Source organism: Podarcis muralis, chromosome 3, assembly GCF_964188315.1.
Source record: "Podarcis muralis chromosome 3, rPodMur119.hap1.1, whole genome shotgun sequence".
NCBI lineage: Eukaryota > Metazoa > Chordata > Lepidosauria > Squamata > Lacertidae > Podarcis > Podarcis muralis.
Genome location: NC_135657.1, coordinates 17,087,491 through 17,093,490, shown reverse-complemented (window position 1 = coordinate 17,093,490; position 6,000 = coordinate 17,087,491). Strand labels below are relative to the sequence as shown.

The window sequence follows — 6,000 nt, the reverse complement described above, 5'->3', positions numbered from 1 at the left end:
AGCTAGAGAACTGTCCTCTTTGAAGCAAGACATTTGGCCAGCCCTACACTGGCCAGAGATGGCAAAAATAAAGAGGGTGAGCTTATCAAGCATTTGGCAGGCCCAAATATACAGCTGAGTGGCTGTGGTTAATGTTCCAGGTCACAAGCTATGCAGGAGGCCTGGCCTCTGCTACGCTGAATTCCTGCCTCCCCTTATTCCTTGTTGGTTTGTGGTGATTCCCTTTGTCTGTCTGCTGTTTCAAATGCCTTTACATGTAGAGCTGTCCTTTGTATTACAGATAGGTAGCCATGTTGGTCTGCCATAGTCAAAACAAAAAAAAATTCCTTCCAGTAGCACCTTAAAGACCAACTAAGTTAGTTCTTGGTATGAGTTTTCATGTGCATCTGAAGAAGTGTGCATGCACACGAAAGCTCATACCAAGAACTAACTTAGTTGGTCTTTAAGGTGCTACTGGAAGGATTTTTTTTTTTTGTTTTTCCTTTGTATTGTTAAATTATCATAGTCTTTGAGATAGGAGCCCTGTGAAATGGGGTTGGGTTGCTAAACTGGCAGGCATGAGTTCTGTACAGGAATGGGGCAAGAATTCAATTCAGTTCATGTTTAGAGGTGACTGTACCACATTTGCACTTCCTGAAACAATATGCAAGGTGACTGTACCACAATTCACACTTCTCTGAATTTTGCAGGGCCATGCTCCAGCCAAGTAACGTGTGTGAGAATAAATGCACTAAGGTAAAGTGTGTGGGGGGGAAATGCACATTTTTTTAAAAAAATGTAGGCAGATCCATTATACTAGGGAGCACCACTTTGCAAAAAAAATATACATTCAGCAAAATGGCAAACATATGTATATTGTGAGAAATCTGTCCCCAAATGCTAATGAATTTTCACGGGGACTTAAAAACGTGCAAACTGATGCAGATATGTAGAGAAATGAACTGAAGAATGAGAAAGTGAGAAAGCGAGAGAAACCAAAAATTGACAGATTTTGCCCCTTCCTAGCCCAGTAGTAATGACAGCAGCAGCGCCTCCTCTTAAACCAGGATTGTCTTGGCTCCCCTTCCCTTCTGTGTTTCTTGCCTCTCCACAAAAATGCGACTCTTAACCTCCCATCCTTGCAGACATGATGTATATTGTCTTGAAACCGTTCCAAGAGACCTAACAAACAAAACCCTTGACCTCTAAGGAAAGTATTCCTTTTTAAAGTGGGGGGAAAGGTATTCTTAGAGACGAACCGCTGGGAACCTTTTGAAAGGGAAGGGATGTGTGTGTGTGTGTGTGTGTGTGTGTGTGTGTGTGTGTGCGCGCGCGCGCGGGGGGGGGGGGTATTTCTTTTCCATGTATACTTAGTGGGTCTTGACGATTACTGTACAAATATTTTGAAAAGAAGCAGCCAAACGGTCGGGAGATACACTAGAGATTGAAGCCATTTTAAGCACAGTGCGAGCCTAAGCATCAATTTTTCATGGTTGCATATACTAGTCTCAAATGATTTGTTCCAGCAAGCCACAAAAAGGAATATGTTGTCTTCCAGTTGATTTGGGAAGGGGGTAAAGGCAAAAGGGGGAGGCTTTGTGGCACGGGCTAAAGGTTGCAAAAGGTGACGGGGAGAAAGGGCTAGCACTTTTTAAAATTATATATATATATCGTTTACGTGTCGGATGAAGCCTAAAGCTGCCAGATAGCTTCTTTTCGACAGCTTGGAGTTACTGTTGGGAACAGATCCATGTATGGAAGCGAAAGCAGAAAAGCAGAGATAAGCCGCTATCCAGCTATGCAAACCATGTTTAGAGACACTTAAAGGACAAGCATCCAAACTTCTTTCTTTCTGGTAAATGCAGAGGAGCTATCATATGAAGTTCTCGCTCCACACAGCCCGAAACAGAGGTGCCGAGGCTTGACAGGCGGTAAGTGCAGGCGTGGGGGTTGGGGAGGAGAAAAAGGCTTGTTTGCATGACTTTCTGTGAGGAATTCCCAGAGGAGCAGCATTTGCACTAGAGGCTTTTCATGCGTTTCGTAAGGCTAGAGAGAGAGGGGGGATTTGGCGGAGGTCCCTGAAGGAATGGCATGGAGCAGTGCTGCTTACCCAAGAGGCAGAGAAACTTTCCCATAGAGGGACCAAGAAAGCAGCAAAACTTGGATGGGGGGCGGGGGGGAGAGAGAGATGCAGAATAGTATTTATATAACGGGTTTCTCTTTGTTGGGATTTGTGAATCGTCTCATTTGAACTCGTCAGCGCATACACAATGCCTAAGCCTGCCATTGTGTCGCCTTTTCGTGCATCTGTGTGTTTACTCCGCACAAATGTGAGCATCTGGAGGTGCAGAATGTGTGTTGCTTTCATGTTTGGCGGCGTGTCCGCCTGAATGCTGTGCGCTGCTGAGCCACGGATTGTAGGAAGAGCTTTTCGTAAACAACGGTGTTTCTTTTGGCAATCCAGGGCTCATTTTTTTAAGCGCAGATCAGTTGATTGCATCCTGCTCAAAGATCTCAATGCGGCTTTAATTGACAGTGGCATGTTGTGAAAGACTCGGTCTCTTCAAAGCGGCAGCACACACCCCGTTGTTGCTCTTTTTCCATCCGAGGCAAGAGTAGGGGAGGGCTTGCTGCCCTCCAGATGTTGTTGGACTCAGCCCCAGCCAGCATGGATGGGGATCGAGGGTGATGGGAGTTGTATTCTGCCAACATCTGGAGGGCCACAAGTTCCCCGTCTCTGACTGAAGGGAAGATTTCGGGAGTGTGGACATCTCGGGGAATGGTTCTCCCTAAAGCCAAGCCCTATGTTGCTAGACTGAAAGGATAGGGGCATCAGTCAAGCTAATAGAGAATCATTCTTCCACAGAATACCTGCCCTTTAAAAATCAAAGTTGCAGCAAGTAGTTTGTGTTTTAAATCTTTGGAAATAAGTTGTCTTTGACAAAAGTTGTGTTTGCATGGGTATAAGCTTCCAACTTTTGAAAAGGTTAAATCAGCATGCAAGAGGCAGCTCGGGTTCCTCACGATTTTGGACATGGGCATACAAAACCATGTGGGGAAATTAGGAAAACCGATTCATTTTGGGAATATCTACTGTAGAGGGGGGGGGCAGTCATAGGTTCCTTTCTAAATTTCTTTCCCTTTACAGCAGAAATGAGAGGTTGTCCTGTTTTGTCCCTCAAGTTTCTGTTTCCATTTTTAAATATTTGGGGATGAGTTTCTAATGCTCCAAACTATTACAGTTTCTGAATGGTTGGAAGATATATATTTTTATTCAACTAATCATTTTAATATATTATAAAGGAGGGGGGGGGTGTTTTTTCAAAGCTTATGTGCCATAAGGGACTTCTATGTGTGCAGTTGAACTTCCTCTTCCTCTCCAGCCCCCCCCATGTCCTCAAAATCAGCTCTGAAGGGTTGGGAGCCCAAGGTCACCCAATGAGCTTCATAGCTGAGTGGGGATTCGAAGCCTGCTGTGCCAGGTTCTAGTTCATGGGTAGGCAAACTAAGGCCTGGGGGCCGGATCCTGCCCAATCGCCTTCTAAATCCATCCCAAGGACGGTCCGGGAATCAGCGTGTTTTGACATGAGTAGAATGTGTCCTTTTATTTAAAATGCATCTCTGAGTTATTTGTGGGGCCTGCCTGGTGTTTTTACATGAGTAGAATGTGCCCTTTTATTTAAAATGTATCTCTGGGTTATTTGTGGGGCATAGGAATTCATTCATTATTTTTTTCAAAATATAGTCCGGCCCCCCCACAAGGTCTGAGGGACAGTGGACCGGCCCCCTGCTGAAAAGGTTTGCTGACCCCTGTTCTAGTTCAACACTCCAAAGCATTACAGTCCTGTAACAGTCATCTACAGTGCCTCTGAATCGGCTCTCAGATGCAGATTTCTATTTGAGGTATAAAGCAGGCTTCCCGTGTGACCTTTTGCCTAATACTGTTTTCCAAATTCCCTCTGAATTATCTGCAACAGAACTGTGTCATTTAGTTGCATGAATATTTAATACTGAACACATTTGCAGTAAACCTAAGAAATACGTGTGAAGCTCTGACAGGTATTTTTCTGCAAAACATCTTCATGTATATGTTTCCCCTTGCTTGAACCATTTCTTTTAAGCATCCCTAAATCGTAGGCATATATTTAAACTACCTATTTCACATATCCCTTCGAGACTCATGTTTACACTCAATTTGAATACCGTTTGTTTAACTCAGGCTTACCATTACGTGCAAGCCAGGCTGGTTAAGTGAAGGTGACAATTTCTGAATGATGGCGCAGCCAAATGTACCTAGAAATGTAAACTTAACTCTGGATGCTGCTAACGACTATAAGTATATCATGCAGGAGTTTGGTTTGCTTAGGAAAGCCAGCAGGAAGAGGTCCAAAAGCCGGCAATATTTCTGAACAATGCAAGCAATGAAACTGTCTCATTATTTAACTGCTGGCCTCAGTCAGAATGAACTTGATAACTCAATGGCTCCATGATGCCAGGGATGAATGAGATTTATGAAAGGTACAAGCTTCATACAAAGCGTCAAACTGTGGATAAAAAAAAATTTCAACTTACTTGACCTCTCAGTAAGCTAAAGTCAAAATAAAGGAAGACATGAGCGATACCAGTGTAAAGATCATGATGAAGCACCGAATACCTTGAAAAGACATACTAATCTAGATCCCCAAACCAGTGTCCTCAAGATGTTTCAGACTACAACTTGTATCAGCACAAACAGCCTAGCTGGAACTGGTCGGAGTTGTAGTCCGAAGAATCTGGGGGGCACCAGGTTTGGGAAGGCCAGACTAGAGTGAGAGGGCCTCCTCAGATACTTATTGAAAACTGCTAAAACCGAATGCCAGTCCTATCATTAGGCAGAGGGAGGCGGCTGCCTCAGGCAGCAGATTTTAGGTGTCATGAAAGGGCAACGAATTGTTACTTAACTTAGTATTGTGTTTTTTACTGGCAGAGATGAGGAAATGCACTTGTGGGATTTTCTGCCATGGTCACTGAATGTATTTTGACTTTGGAGGTTGGTTTTATTTACAGTCCCACCTCAGGGCAGCAAACCATCTTGAGCTGGGGCTGCTATGACAATATGGGTGGTTATGACAATATGGACTGTTTCAACGGTATGGTTCCAAAGTATAGATCTAGTTTACTTTTTTGTAACAGCTGTCATAAAGAGAAATATTGGCAGACTGTATACCTCTAAATATTTGGATGTCTTTGAGAAGGTCAAATGTTTGCTTATTTGGGGGGGGGGGACTTTATGCCCATGGGCATAGCCAAGGGGAGCAGGGGGGACAGCTGTCCCCCCAAATCAAGTAAAGCAGTAAAAATACTTAAGTAATTGATGTTCTGCCCCCTTAACTTGAAGCCTGCCCCCCCAATAAATCCTGGCTGCGCCCATGTTTATACCCCACCTCTCTTTTAAAATGTCCGAGTTCCCTTGGAACAACCATTAAAACAATAAAGTACAGGAAAGCTACAAACTAAAGCTGTAAGAGGATATGAGAGGCAACAGCTAATATTTCAAGGACATAAATTTTTTTCAACAATTCAGCAGGCCAGATGCCTGCCTAAAGTAGGAAGCCTTAATGGGCTGGTGGAAGGCCAAGGAAGGTGAAGTTTGCTAGGCAGGGAGATCCAGGGTCATCAGAAATGATCTATTCCACGTTCCAACCAATCACAACCAAGATATTATTTAGTATCACTAGTGGACTGTCTGTGCTGCTCACCTGATCTCTTAATAACTGAGTCTCTGCTGTTTACCTAGAGGGTGAGGGGAGGGATGGCAGGGAGATTGCCATAGTGCAATGTATGTGTGGTCTGTGAGAAAGAGGATATACTTGGGAAGAGGGGAAAGGAGAGTCGATGTGGTATGTGTAAGAGAGAAAGAAGCATGTGTGTCTGCAGTCTCTATGTGTGCGATGAGTATGTGTGTACATGTGAGAAAGTGTGGGGTGACCCCCCTTGTTTATTATTTCCTGGTACCACTCCTCATTGTTACTAGACAGCGAC

At 44.0% G+C, this 6,000-nt stretch overlaps 1 protein-coding gene across 1 annotated transcript in view; it reads left to right on the top strand.

Annotated features, from left to right (window-relative positions):
* Nucleotides 1-1,756: 1,756 nt before the first annotated feature.
* SLC8A1 (solute carrier family 8 member A1) overlaps nucleotides 1,757-6,000 on the top strand; it is a 287,090-nt gene continuing 282,846 nt past the window's right edge. Inside the window, exon 1 of the mRNA XM_028724949.2 lies at nucleotides 1,757-1,910. The gene's annotated coding sequence lies outside the window, so the exon portion shown is untranslated. The remainder of the gene's footprint in view (nucleotides 1,911-6,000) is intronic.